At 44.5% G+C, this 14,680-nt stretch overlaps 1 non-coding gene across 1 annotated transcript; it reads left to right on the top strand.

Annotated features, from left to right (window-relative positions):
• Window positions 1–7,210: 7,210 nt before the first annotated feature.
• On the top strand, window positions 7,211–7,284 carry TRNAN-GUU (transfer RNA asparagine (anticodon GUU)). The gene has a single exon. It is a non-coding gene; the product is annotated as a tRNA-Asn (tRNA).
• Window positions 7,285–14,680: the final 7,396 nt, after the last annotated feature.

Genomic DNA, 14,680 nt, shown 5'->3' on the forward strand with positions numbered 1-14,680 from the left:
CATTGTTCTGTCTTCTTTGGGGAACAGAGTAATGATTCAGGAAATATGTGCTGAATAAATGAATTATTTCTAGTTTGTTGGTCTCCAGAAAATTGCACAAATCCAATTTTTATTTTGTATAAGCCCCATGCTCATATAAGCAATTTTTTATTGCAAAATTGGACTTAAATATAAAAGGGGGTGCTATCATTTATCCTAATTAGGCCAAGGTGAAGCATGCCTTTGGTAACACACCAGCGAGAATAACTATTATTCTTCACAAAAGATTCAGTTGAGAAACAAGATTTTTAAATATAGCAATATTTAGATTAGAAAGCAGAAAGTAAGCCTTGTTAGTGAGGGCTACAGCAGTAGAACAGAGCACCTAGAACAGCCTACAGCATCAAAAATTTTATTGAGCATCTGTTATGTAAGGAGAGTTGTAGAACTTCTTTCTTCAAAAACTCAATCATGGGGCTTCCCTGGTGGCACAGTGGTTAAGAATCCGCCTGCCAATGCAGGGGACACGGGTTCAAGCCCTGGCCCAGGAAGATCCCACGTGCCGCGGAGCAACTAAGCCTGTGCACCACAACTACTGAGCCTGTGCTCTAGAGCCCGCGAGCCACAGCTACTGAGCCCGCATGCTGCAACTCCTGAAGCCCGTGCGCCTAGAGCCCTTGCTCCGCAACGAGAAAAGCCACCGCAATGAGAAGCCCGCGCATCGCAACGAAGAGTAGCCCCCGCTCGCCGCAACTAGAGAGAGCCCGCGCGCAGCAACGAAGACCCAACGCAGCCAAAAATAAAAAATATAAATAAATAAATTTAAAAAAAAATTTAAAAAGTCACCTAAAATCTCAGATACCAGTTCTTTTTTTAAAAAAATTATTTATTTAATTAATTTATTTTTGGCTGTGTTGGGTCCCCGCTGCTGTGCGCGGGCTCTCTCAAGTTGAGGTGAGTGGGGGCTACTCTTCATTGTGGCGTGCGGGCCTCTCATTGCAGTGGCCTCTTGTTGCGGAGCACAGGATCCAGGCACGTGGGCTTCAGCAGTTGTGGCTCATGGGCCCAGCAGCTGTGGCTCGCGGACTCTAGAGCGCAGGCTCAGTAGTTGTGGCACATGGGCTTAGTTTCTCAGCAGCATATGGGATCTTCTCGGACCAGGGCTTGAACCCGTGTCCCCTGCACTGGCAGGCGGACTCTTAACCACTGTGCCACCAGGGAAGCCCAGATACCAGTTCTTAAATGAAAGCACATTTATTACTGAAGAGTAGCACATCATAAAATTCCCCTTAGGAGTGGTCTCCATGTCCCTCAGACACCTTTTCTCAGGCGGGTAAAAGAGTTGGAGAAGGGAAAGCAGCGTGACGGGTACACCATGCTTGACAGGGACCCACGTGTGCAGGCATGGGACTGCCCTGAGTTACCACCTCACAAACTGGCACTCCTCTGCCCCCAGACAGAGAAGATCGGCAGAGCCTAACCACCTACCACCCTCTACCTGCAATTTAGGGAAACTGCTTCTGCTGCCTTTCATTGCTGGCCCCTTACAAGGACAGCATGCTGCAGATGCTTGAGAAACTAGTGGAAAGGGGGAAGGAAGAAAATTATAATCACCACTCAGAGGTAACCATACGCATTACTCATGTGTAGACACACACACAATTTGTGCTCATATGCAATGTGAGAGGCTGTGTGGGTCAAGGTTACAAGCGTAGCTGCTGGAGCCTGACTCTAGGTGTGGAGCCCGGCCGCACACTCACAGGCTCTGCAACCTGAACAGATGCTCCGTCTCTGCTCCCATTCCCCCACCCGCCAAATTAGAATAAGAGTAATATGGATGGTATCTGCCCCACAGGCTTGTTATGGGCTTAAATGAGACGTTATGTATAAAGTGTGTAATAACATGGGATACACGGAAAGAAGATGCAGCTATGAGCTATCATGATGGCACAGTTCTCCATCTGACCTTTTAACTTAACATTTCATCATAACCCTGTTGTCAAATATTCTTTGAAAATACTATTTTTAGAATTATAGTGTTCTGCAGCCTACCTTTTTTTACTTAACACTTTATCCTGACTATATGTTTTAAACTATTATTCTTGATGTCTATATTTTAATACTCTATTTTCTAAATATACCACAATTTATCATTTTCCCCTGTTGCTGGATATTTAAGTTGTTTCCTATTTATCACTATTATAAATAATACTGTGATGATATACTTAAAACTTGGGCCACATCCCTGGTCCCTCTCTTAGGAGAGATTTCTAACATCGAATTTCTAGAATGAACATCATTTAATGTTCGTGTTACCAAACTGCTATCCAGAAATAATAGGCCAGGTTTACCCTCATCAGTCCTGTGTGACAATGACCTGTAACTATGCCACTGATAGAATTTTAGTAGTATCTCTTTTTCTTCTTTGCTATTTGAGAAGAGGAAGCTTTTTACTTCATTTCATTTTGATTTCGATAACTCGTGAGGTTAAACTTTTATGATTATATTGGTCGTGGGTATTTCTTCTTTTGGGAATCTTCTGTTCATGTCCCCATTTTTGTTTGTCTGATTTTTTTTAGTTGAGTTGTAAAGAGGTACTTTTCCATATTAATTGATAGATCCACTTTATATATTAGGAATTTAATTTTTCCACCACACTTTATTTTTTCCCAGTTTCCTTTACGGTTTATGTTTTACTCTACTCAACTATTCAGCATGGAGTTACTGAGTGCCTTCTATGTGCTGAGCACTGTGGTAGGTGCTGGGGATTCAGCAGGGAACAAAGCTGACTAAAATCTCTGTCCCTGGAGGGCCTACATTTTAGCGGGAGCTTCTAGTTGAGGGTGTCATTTCAGTGGACACAATCATCTGGTTCCTGGAATGACCTATAATTGAGAAGGACCTACAATTACTTAAACATAATTGGTCCATTAATGCCATGTTCCTTTCAGAAAAGCACTGTACCCACATGAATACGGAGCAAGAGAGACCCCAGAGCTCAGCCTAACAGAGAAAATTTGATAATATTTTCAAACAAGTATGACTAAAAAGACACCCTTAGACTTTCAGCTGGGACTCAAGCACACTCAGTGTTTATTTCTTTTTCTCCCTTCCACAGAGGTGCCTCTTAAAATTTTACAGCCTGACTTTCCCAGTGGCGCAGTGATTAAGAATCTGCCTGCCAATGCAGGGGACAGAGGTTCAAGCCCTGGTCCGGGAAGATCCCACATGCCACGGAGCAACTGAGCCCGCATGCCACAACTACTGAAGCCCGCCTGCTTAGAGCCCGTGCTCCGCAACCAGAGAAACCACCACAATGAGAAGCCCACGCACTGCAAAGAAGAGTAGCCCCCACTCGCTGTAACTAGAGAAAGCCCGTGAGCAGTAACGAAGACCCAATGCAGCCAAAAATAAATAAATAAGTTTATAAAAAAAATTTGTTTTTGCAACCACTTGTATACCTCACCATCAGGGGCTCGAGAAATGGGGGTGTCCAGGTGGGGTTGATGAGAAGAGGAAAGTTTGGGGTCTTAGCTCAGGCTACTATACCAAAGTACCATAAACTGGGTGACTCATAGATAACAGAAATTTATTTCTCACAGTTCTGGAGGCTGGAAGTCCTACATCAGGGTGCCAGCAGGGTCAGGCTTCGGCGAGAGCCTCTTCCGTGTTGCAGACTGCTGACCTCGTGTTCTGTCCTAATGTGGAGGAAAAAGATGGAGCTAGCTCTCCAGCCTCTTCTTAAAAGGGCACTAATCCCATGCCCAAATACCTCCCAAAGGCCCCACCTCCAAACACCATCACATTGGCGAACAGATTTCAACATGTGAATTTTGAGGGGATACGAACATTCAGTCCATAACAGGTCCCATAAGTAGAGAAGACTGCGCCAGGAATGACTTTATGGAATGACGGATGCAACAGCCAATTTCACAAGAGATTCCTTTCCCTCAGTGGGGAAAGGAATGGGACCTGCAATAGGAGCAAAACTACCTCTTCAGCAAACTGTGTGCACATGTGACTCAAGGACCAGATGAGTGGCCACCCTCCAAAGCTTCAGCACTTGGAAACAACTCCAGGGAAGGGGACAGAGGGAATCCTGAATTGACAGAGATTGCGTTTGGGGCAGCAGCAGAACAGGAAATCAAAACAGAAGTTGAATGGAGTGATAGAAAGATAAGGTTCTATTTCTTATACATCTGAAAGATATCACTGTGTTTTTAAGAGGAATCACAAGAAGAAAGAGAAAGAGGGAGAGAGAGAGGTCATCATTTAAACACTTAAATTAGAATTTCCCACAATCCTGGGAATTCCCTGGCAGTCTAGCGGTTAGGACTCTGCCCTTCCACTGCAGGGGGGATGGGTTCAATCCCTGATGGGGGAACTAAGATCCTGCAGTCCACATGGCCAAAAAAAAAAAAAAGAATTTCCCACAGTCCTTAAGAAGAAACTGAAAATGCAATTGAAAAATTCCATTAAATTAGTATAAATTTAAGCTAACTTTTTTTTTTTTTTTTTTTTTTTTTGCGGTACGCCGGCGTCTCACTGCTGTGGCCTCTCCCGTTGCGGAGCACAGGCTCCGGACGCGCAGGCTCAGTGGCCATGGCTCATGGGCCCAGCCGCTCCGCGGCATGTGGGATCTTCCCGCACCGGGGGGGACACCCTTGCCTCGGCAGGCGGACTCTCAACCACTGCGCCACCAGGGAAGCCCTAAGCTAACTTTTAAAGGTGCAGTTTGGAAAACCTTATCTGTTCCAGGAATTCCAAGGTGGAATTCCTCCAAGGAATTCCAAGGAGGTCATCAATTCCTTCTTCACCTGTTCGCCACTCATAAGCACCACGTGCATAAATAACTCCACAAAACCAGATTAAACATAACTGACTCCAAAAGTTGCCCAGCACAGACGGGCAAGACCCTCCTGACACCAGGATCTCTAGATAGTCCTACTCAGAAGATTCCTCCTTCATCCCCTCTCCTTGAACGGCACAGGCTCAACTCTGCAGCTCCACTTAGCTCTTTCCCTTCCCCCCTTTATCAGAAGCTGGCCTCCATCACTCAGCTTTCTCCTCAGTGAAGCAGAGCTGGCTCTTGCTAGGAGGAAGCAAGTAGAAGGGTCGGAGAACCCAGATCCAAAAGAAATTTAAAAAAATATGTTCAACAGCAGTAATCACTAGGGAAATGCAAACCATAGGGAAATGTTAACCATAATGAGGTTAACACTTCACACGCATCAGGATGGCTATTACAGACAAGAAGGAAGGAAGGAAGGAAGGAAGGAAGGAAGGAAGGAAGGAAGGAAGGGAGGGAGGGAGGGAGGGAGGGAGGGGGAGGGAGGGAGGGAGGGAGGGGGAGGGAGGGAGGGAGGGGGAGGGAGGGAGGGAGGGGGAAGGAAGGAAAGAAGAGAGAAAGAGAAGGGAGGGAGGGAGGGCAGAAGTAAAGAAGGAAGAAGGGAAGAGGGAAAGAAAATAGCAAGTGTTGGCAGGATGTGGAGAAATAGAAACCTTTGCGCACTGTTGGTGGGAATGTGAAACGGTGCAGCTGCTGTGGAAAGTGGTATGAAAAATTAAAAACAGAATTACCATATGATTCATCAGTTGTATTTATGGAAATGTACCCAAAAGAACCGAGAGTAAGGTCTCAAAGAGATATTTACACATCCATATTCACTGCAGCATTATTCACAATAACCAAAATGTGGAAGCCACCCAAGTGTCCATCAACTGATAAAGGGGTAAAGAAAATGTGGTGCATACACACAATGGAATATGATTCAGCCTTAAAAAGGGATGCAATTCTGACACATGCAACAATGTGGACGAACTTTGAAGACATGCTAAGTAAAACAAGATAGGACAACTACTGTACAATTTCACTACATGAGGTCCCGAGAGTCATCAAGCTCATAGAGAAAGAAAGTAGAACGGTGGTTGCCAGGTCGGGGGGATGGGGTGGATGTGGAAAGGAGGAAGTAATGTTTAACGGACGCAGAGTTTCAGGTTGGGATGATGAAAACGTTTTGGAGATGGATGGTGGCGATGGCTGCAAAGCAGTGTGAATGTACTTAATGCCACTGAACTGTGCGCTTAAAAAAAAAAAAAAAAGGTTAAAATGATGAGAAAAGAACCAGGAGGAAGGGGACAGGAAGGGGTGTGGGAAGGAGAAGAAGGTGGAGGAGGGTCCCTCACAGGTAAATTGAACGGAAACAGGGAACACACAGGACTGGATTTAGCACGTGGAGAGCTGGGGTGAATTTCCTATTCTGTGGGCGGAGAAGACAAGGGGAGCGATCCCAAAGGAGCTCAAGAGATCTGGCTTCGCAAAAGTAAACTGAAAGCCAGGAAGTTCTAAGGGTGTGGCACTAATGCTAAGGCCCCCACTCCCCACCTTTGGGGAGACGGGTCATTCCAGATCTCAAAGGCCTCAGTGCAGAAGTCAGGGAACGCGGAGGGGGGGACCCTGCAGAGGCCATTTCAAACTTAAAGGCATATCTTAACTGCCATAGGGCTCTTCTGATGTCCCAAACCAGGCATTCTCAACGCTGGCCCTATCCTCGCCAAGGGGGCAAAAATTGTCTCTCTGAGGTGAAAAAATCTTATTCTTTCTATGCACCTAGCACAGAAGTGCACAGGGCAAATTCACACATACGCGGTGTATCTATGGTACCAAAATGTTATGGGGGTTGGTGATTAGGGGGGGAAATATCGAAAGGAGCGGGAGAGGGGCAATAACACAACCACGCAAAGGCTGAGACCACTGCCCTAAAGCTGGGGGGGCTCCGGGATGTGGCTCCATCCTCCAGGCCCGCGCAGCCCTCTGGGCTTCTCGCACAGCTCGAGCGCGTGTGGTCCGGCAGGAGAGCACGCGCGACCTCACCCCTTCCAGCCTCCGCGGCCGGGCACCCAGTCGGCCGGGTCGTCGTCACGCTCACTGTCACTGCGCGCGGCCGCCCGGGACAACCATTCCAGCGCGCACAAGGAAGGGGAGGGTCCCCTACGGGCCCCCGGAGCCGGGGGCGGGGCCGGCTCTCACGTCGGGGGCGGGGCCCGCGCGACGCGCGCCGGCCCCTAGGAGCCCCGCGGCTCCGCCCGAGCTTCCGCCCGCAGCCCGGCTCCTCCCGCCGCCTCCTCGGCGCGCTTCTCCGAGGTGCCAGCGCGGCTACGCCCAGGGCGGCGAGAGAGCCGCCGCGGCCGCGGAAATCTGTACACACCGCAGCGCGGTCCCAGCAGCCGCGTCTCTGTGGCGCAATCGGTTAGCGCGTTCGGCTGTTAACCGAAAGGTTGGTGGTTCGAGCCCACCCAGGGACGAAGAAGCTTGTTTTCCTGTACGGGGATTCATTTTAAAACTACAACTCCGAGATTTTTAATCAAATAGGAGTACGACACTGATACGTTTCTAGGATAAAGGAAGACAACGTCCTCCTAATAGTATTCGGTGCCCAACGCAGTGAATCCAGGAGCGACACTGCTGCAGAACTGGGAGCCGGTGGATTGCTAATTCTAGTCCTACCGCATATACGGGGGAAGTGTGCATATATGCTTCAGGAGACCTGCCCAACATTGTTCATCAACAGCAGACATTGTAATGGCAAAAACAAACAAACAAAAAACACTGAATTGCGCATTGACAGGTGAATGAATAAATACCATTGGTTTCTCTCAGAAAATCTGATACCACCAAAAAGCAAATGTAGTTATTCAATTTTGCCATATCTGCGGCCAAAAGCATTTGAGAAGCAAATGCAGATGCAAACATGCAAGAGGAGACATCTCAGAGTCAAAAGTATGTGGAGGCACCGTTATACCAAGAAACTATTTGCTGAAATAAGCTGTGTTACAGCTTTGGGATCAAGGACTTGAATCTACACAAAGCCTTAATGTTGTCTTTAGATTGCTGGCAGATTTTTTTCTGAAATTAAACTCAAGCAGAAATTGTTTGTATGGGTTCCTGTTAAAACGTCTCAAATGACGTATTTTCAACTCGTCTCACGGAAGACACAAATATTTTTCAAGCAGATGATTTGCATATGACTTTCTTTTTTTCTGATTTTATTGAGAAATAATTGACATGTATATCACTGTATACATACGAGTTTCTATAAAGATAGAGAACCACATGATAATATGATAGCATGAAGATGTAATTCATTTCTGCCAAGATTGAGGTCATGTGGTAGGTGCTTTTTCTCTGGGTTGGTCTTATCAGGGATAGAATTTTGAGACCTAGAAGAAGGAATAGTTGACTGTCTCACTAGGGTGTCTCCTAGGGAATGCCTTGGCAAATGCTGGCTGACAATTATTTATCAAATTATGGTTGATAATAAAATATCCTCTACTGTCTCGTTAGGACCCCTCAGGAAGGAGACACAATATTGCACTTATGGTGGAATTCCAGGCAGAATGACAGGTAGCCACCCCCCAAAAATGTTCTTAGGTAGGGGCCTTTCTGATGCTTCTCAAAATTCCAAACTTGCCACCTACACTTAAGGGTAGCTTACAGTGACACGGAGAACTATATTCAATATCCTATGATAAACCATGATGGAAAAGAATATTTTAAAAAAGTATAAAAAGAAGAATGTATATATGCATAACGGAATCACTTTGCTGTACAGCAGTAATTAAGACAACATTGTAAATCAACTATACTTCAATTTAAAAAAAGGATAGCTTACAGTGGAAGTAAGAAACGGGGAGGGGGTGGCAGTGGAATTATGTCATAAGATCATTTATACACTGTTGAAATTGAGTCTCACATTTCAAGATGAAGAAGGCGTAATATTTGCTATTACTGAAGTGATGGGGACTTAGCATGTCCTTCCACCTTGAAGCTGAGTATATTTATACTAGGTTATAAGCTCCTTGAGGGAAGAGACCATTTTCTGTTATTAATGATCAATTTAGGGTCCAAAGGATTTCCTTCAGGACACAGTTCAAATTCTTGAACTTAGCGCACAAGGGCTTTCATGATCCGCAGCTGTGTCTCCTGCCGTTTCCGCATGAGACCTTTTAGAGGTTATAAGCACTTACCAGGAGTTCCTTGAATGGCCCAGGCTGACTTACACCCCCTTCCCGGCCAGACACCTGTCCCTACACCCCGATGTGCCCCTCCCCCCCATTCTGCTTACCTGGGTAACATCTGCTGAGGAGTTACCCCCTCAGGAAGCCTCCCCTGACACTGCCTCCATCTGATTTAGAGGTCCATCCTCCACGCATGCATCACAGTACCCTGAAACCAGGGAGTTACTTGTCTCCTGCACAGGAATATGACCTCTTCAGAGTAGAAACCATGTCTCCGTTCATCTAGCACAGGCCTGTCCCATGGCACACGCTCAGGACCAGAGCAATCCCTGCCTTCTCGGGGTATGTGGTTAACAGAGACCGACAGTCAGATAAAAATGCATATGATGAAGGGTCAGCATGAGAAACACAGAAAAATGTTCCCAGGGCTTGAAAGAGGAAGTCAACTTAGATGGGCTGGATGGTGTCTTCATGAGGATCTGAAATGACCCTGAAAGATCTGGACAGGCCAGAGGCAGAGGAGGGGTATCTAAGGCTGGGGAAATTTCAGGACAAGATGAGGGCATGATGGGGGTGATGGACAAAGTGTACTTAAATAGGGAGCAGTGAAAACGAACTTAGCTTGTGGAAGGGCCCTGAAGACCAAGAGAAGAGGCTGTCTGAGAACAGTATGGAGGTTCCTTAGAAAACTAAACACAGGGCTTCCCCGGTGGTGCAGTGGTTGAGAATCTGCCTGCCAATGCTAGGGGACATGGGTTCGAGCCCTGGCCTGGGAGGATCCCACATACCGCGTAGCAGCTGGGGCCGTGAGCCACAACTACTGAGCCTGCACGTCTGGAACCTGTGCTCTGCAACGAGAGGCCGCAATAGTGAGAGGCCCGCGCACCGCGCTGAAGAGTGGCCCCCGTTTGCCGCAACTAGAGAAAGCCCTCACACAGAAACAAAGACCCAACACAGCCATAAATAAATTAATTAGTTAATTTAAAAAAAAAAGAGTTATTGTTTCAAAAAAAACTAAAAACAGAACTACCATATGACCCTGCAATCCCACTCCTGGGTGTGTACCCAGAAAAAAACATAGTCCAAAAGGATACATGCACCCCAATGTTCATTGCAGCATGGTTTGCAATAGCCAAGACATGGAAGCAACCTAAGTGTCCATCGACAGAGGAATGAGTAAAGAAGATGTGGCCCATATATACAGTGGAATATTAGTCATAAAGAAGAATGAAATAATGCCATTTGCAGTAACATGGATGGACCTAGAGATTGTCATACTGAGTGAAGTAAGAGGAAGAGAAATATCGTATAATATAGCTTATTTGCAGAATCTAAAAGAAATGATACAAATGAATGTATTTACAAAACAGAAATGAACTCACAGACTTCGAGAATGAACTTATGGTTACCGGGGGGGAAGGTGGAGGGAAGGGATAGTTACGGAGTTTGGGATTGACATGTACACACTGTTGTATTTAAAAAGGATAACCAACAAGGACCTACGGTATAGCACAGGGAGCTCTGCTCAATGTTATGTGGCAGTCTGGATGGGAGGGGAGTCTGGGGGAGAATGGATACATGTATGTGTATAGCTGAGTCGCTTTGCTGTGCACCTGAAACTATCACAACATTGTTAATCGGCTATACTCCAATATAAAATAAAAAGTTTAAAAAAAAGAGAGAGAGAGAGAAGAGGCTGCACTTTACCCTGTAGAGTAAAAGAGTCACTATTAAAAGTTTCTGTTTCAGGACAGAATGAAATCTATTTTAGGTGGTTGGGTTGGCAACAACGTCAATAAGAAATAAGAGATCAGAGGACAGTTTAGACGCAATTATATTTCAAAGGAGAGGCAGTGACACTCTGGGCTAAGGTAGGTAAAGGAAAGAAGGCATGGATTGATTCAAGGGAAGCCTGGTCAAGATTTAGGGACTGAAACAGGAGGGAAGTTTGAGGGTGAAGTCCACATTTAGAGCCTGGGAGACCCAGAAAATGGTGATACCATTGCTTGATGTGAGACTTTGGAGGGGTCTTAAAGAAACCTTGAAATTAGAAAACTTATACATTGTCCATACTCTTAGCTTTCCTAACTTGTGGCCTGTTCTCCACCGTGGAGTTTATCTAGAACCTAGTCTCAGAAACAATCTTCCTTTTAAGTTAAACTTCATTTATTTAAGATAAACTTCCCAAGAGACTACTTAGGGGTCCACAGAGCCCTATGAAAATCTGAATGGGAAGCTAAGGACCCTCTCCCCAGAATGTACACATTCACAGAGAAAATCTTATTGACAATGTCCAAGAGTCACAGAGGCTCTGGAGCAGAGTTCTTGGCCCCCAGATTTTGAAGGCCCGGCTTTGTATTTTATTTATTGGATTTGTATTCTAATTACTGATCATAAAGCATGTCAAATCCAAAGTGTTTAGGTATGGAAAAATTACTAAACTGAAGATTTTAAGGTAACACAAAGAACTAGAAGAGTCTAATAGTATTGACAAGTCACAAAGAGAAGCCAGTAGCCAGTTTCTTTTCTTTCTTTTTTTTTTCTGATCAATTAATTACATATGTAAAATTAGTAATAAAGGACTTGAGACAAAAAAAAACTGCCTTGAGGTTTTAACATTTAATGCTTTATTGTTACAGTCTGGCCGACTGGAGGTACTGGCTGTGAAGGGCTTTAATATAGTGATCCTTCCAGGGTCCCTTCTATAGGGATTTACACCATCACCAGATACCAATTTGTATTTCTTTCCTTGGGAGTTACTTTAATGACATCCAGCAAACTATCATATTTTAGTCACCCCCTCATAGGAATTGAGCCTTTTTTTTTTTTTTAGTAAAAACAAACCAAAAATTATTGTCTGTCAAAGATGACTCAAACTAGTTATTCCTAAACAAGTAAATCAAATACACACTTTAAAATAAGGAGATCTTCAACCACCTTAGTAATAAACTGCAAAGTTGATCATAGATTATTATATGCATGTGTGGGCATAATGATAGTTTATTTATACGTAATTATCCAATCTATTCACTGGTACAAGAACATAGGCTGTCTTGATAATTGGAATTCTAGTGAGGTGGATGGACCTAGAGTCTGTCATACAGAGTGAAGTAAGTCAGAAAGAGAAAAACAAATACCATATGCTAACACATATATATGGAATCTAAGAAAACAAAAAAAAGGTCATGAAGAACCTAGGGGTAAGACGGGAATAAAAACACAGACCTACTAGAGAATGGACTTGAGGATATGGGGAGGGGGAAGGGTAAGCTGGGATGAAGTGAGAGAGTGGCATGGACATATATACACTACCAAGCGTAAGATAGATAGCTAGGGGGAAGCAGCCGCATAGCACAGGGAGATCAGCTTGGTGCTCTGTGACCACCTAGAGGGGTGGGATAGGGAGGGTGGGTGGGAGGGAGACGCAAGAGGGAAGAGATATGGGAACATATGTATATGTATAACTGATTCACTTTGTTATAAAGCAGAAACTAACACACCATTTGTAAAGCAATTATACTCCAATAAAGATGTTAAAAAAAAAAAGGAATTCACTATAATACTACTACAGAGGTGAAAATCTGCAATGGATAAGAACTAAATATAGAACTGAAGTTTTAAATATAGAATTTCCCTATTAGTTATCAAGCACAGGGATGCTTTACAGTAACCACAAGGTCCATATCACTGGGACTCCAGTTTACAACTCAAACATCTCGACATCCTGCTGAACAGGCCCCGTTTACGTTGCCTTGGGGCTGGGGGAGTTTTAAGTATCAGGTGAGTTGTAGACACACTTGAACTTCTCAGCATATTTAGATCATCTCTGCCTCCAAAGGCGGTGGGAAGGTTATAATAACGAGAAAGCTGGCAAGAAGGGTGCTTGATCAAGCTATTAAGTGCCCGCAATAACTAAACAGAAAATGCATTTTCATTTTGAGATTTGAAGTATTTCATAGGAGCTCCTTTTCTCCTGATGACCTCTCGCTTCTGTGGTTACATTTAATCTCCGGATTAAACTTCTCCGGTACCAGATTTATTGTCGCTTTGGCACTTTGCTGTCTTGCAGATGTTAATAAGCGCCTTTTGTGGGTCTGCTTTACTCAGAAGCATCCTGCAGTGCCTGTCAGCCGCCTTTGCCTCTTCTGTGGCTTCCTGAAGGAGCACGGGTGGGGAGAAAGGGGTGAGGATCTCCTGGAGGTGAAAAGCAAAGGAGGGCCAGAAAGACAGTCACAGATAAGCTCACTGAACAGGCCTGTTTCAGAGCCACCAACCGTATGGGGCTCTTTACCTGCGGCAGGAGCGCCCACAGGAGGAGATGCCTCTGGAAACGGCTCAGAAGAAGTCATTAGTTTAAGGTCACTCCTTTGGGATGCTCCCTCTAACCTGCCAGCTCGATTCCACCCTTCCTCCCCTGCCATAACACATATGGACACGGATCACCGCCTTTGGCCCCAGATTCTGAGTTTGGAAAAACTAGTCCATTTTGTGTTGTTTGTGGTACCCAGGAAAACACTAAGATAACTAAACTTACTGCAGTAATCATTTCACAATATATGTAACTCAAACCATTATGCTGTACACCTTAAATTTCTACAGTGCTGTATGTCAATTATATCTCAGTAAAACTGGAAGAAACAAAACTCTAATAAACTGTATCTTCTGCTTTTCATATACTTTTTCTGACTTGCAGAGTGGATTACTGCAATAATGTTAACTGGAAGAAAAATTGGCTAAAATTTGATAGACTTTCCTCCTAGCCTTTTTTTCCCCCCTAGGAAATTGATATTTACACTGTTTAATTGCCTTCTATAATTGATCACTAAGTTTCTTCCCACATAACTTCAATACACTATAGGAACTCAATATCTGTTAACATAATATGAAAGATATAATATGAATGGTGTATTTTGAATGGTTAAAGAACAGTGAGGTGATTCAATAAATGGTATTCGAACAAATATACTGTTGGGGGAAAAGAAACCTCATGGTACCACATCAAGATACACTGCAAAAGAATTAAAGATTCATGGAAGGAAGGAAGGGAGGGAGGGAGGAAGGAAAGGAAGGAAGGAAGGAAGAAAGGAAGGAAGGGAGGGAGGAAAGAAAAGGGGGAGAGAGAGAGGGGGATGGAGGGAGGGAGGAAAGAAAAGGAAAGGAAAGAAAAGAAAGAAAAAGGAAGGAAGGAAGGGAGGGAGGAAAGAAAAGAAAGGGGGAGAGAGAGAGAGGGATGGAGGGAGGGAGGAAAGAAAAGAAGGAAAGGAAAGAAAAGAAAGAAAAAGGAAGGAAGGAAGGAAGGAAGAAAGAAAGAAAGAAAGGAGACAGAGAGAGAGAGGGAGTGAGGGAGGGAAAGGAAGGAAGGAAGAAAAGGAAGAAAAGAAACCTAGTTCCATTAGGAGAAATATGTCAATATTTATATATTTGGGGGGTAGAAGTAATCTTGACAAAACTTAATACCAAAGGGAAAAGACTATAAAATAATGTAAAACTTTTGTCAAACCATTAAAAATGATAATCAACTAGAAATCAAAACTGCCACGTGCCGGGGAAAAGTTTAATACCTTAAACGTAAAGCGCAGGTATAAAGCATTAGGACCCCAATTCAGTCACCGCAGGACCGAAGCTCCCACAGAGCTCCTTGTTCAGGCACCTTGCTCCCTGTGGCCCCCTTCAAAAAACTCCC

The sequence above is a fragment of the Orcinus orca genome, chromosome 18 (genome assembly GCF_937001465.1).
Source record: "Orcinus orca chromosome 18, mOrcOrc1.1, whole genome shotgun sequence".
Taxonomy (NCBI): domain Eukaryota; kingdom Metazoa; phylum Chordata; class Mammalia; order Artiodactyla; family Delphinidae; genus Orcinus; species Orcinus orca.